Below are 613 nucleotides of genomic sequence, written 5' to 3'. Positions count from 1 at the left end.
AGTCTGCCTCCACCCACCCCACCATGACTGACAGCCAGAGACCAGCCTCCCCACGCCCAACTGCACAGCCCCCTCTGACTGACAGAGCTAGAAACCACCACCCCTCCATAGCCCTGCTGTGACTGACAGCCAGAAACCGCCCACCTCTCTGCACAGTCCAGACGTGACTGACAGAGCGCCAGAGACCACGCCTCCCGCATCCTTCTCCACAGCACCGGTGTGATTGACAGAGCAAGAGACCAGTCCCCCCACCCACCCCTCTGCGACTGACAGAGCCAGAGACCAATACCATCCTCCCTCCTCCTCCTACGTCACAGCTCCGTTGTGATTGACAGAGCAAGAGCCTGGCCCCCCCAAGACCCACTCCTCTACACAGCCCCAGTGACCAGTCCCCTCTGCCCACTGCAGAACCCCACTGTGACTGACAAAGCCAGAGACTGCCTCCTCCCCCACCCTTGTGCACAGCCCTGCTGTGATGGATAGGGCCATATCAGTCCTATCCCACCTCTCTGCCCAACCTGATTGTTACTGACAGAGCCAGAGACCATCCTCCCTTCTGCACAGCCCCTGTGTGACTGACAGAAGCAGAGATACAATCCTGCCCCCTTGCACA

The sequence above is a fragment of the Terrapene carolina genome, unplaced genomic scaffold (assembly GCF_002925995.2).
Source record: "Terrapene carolina triunguis isolate 2854851 unplaced genomic scaffold, T_m_triunguis-2.0 Scaffold211, whole genome shotgun sequence".
In the NCBI taxonomy this organism is placed as follows: domain Eukaryota; kingdom Metazoa; phylum Chordata; order Testudines; family Emydidae; genus Terrapene; species Terrapene triunguis.
This window is presented reverse-complemented; position numbering follows the sequence as displayed.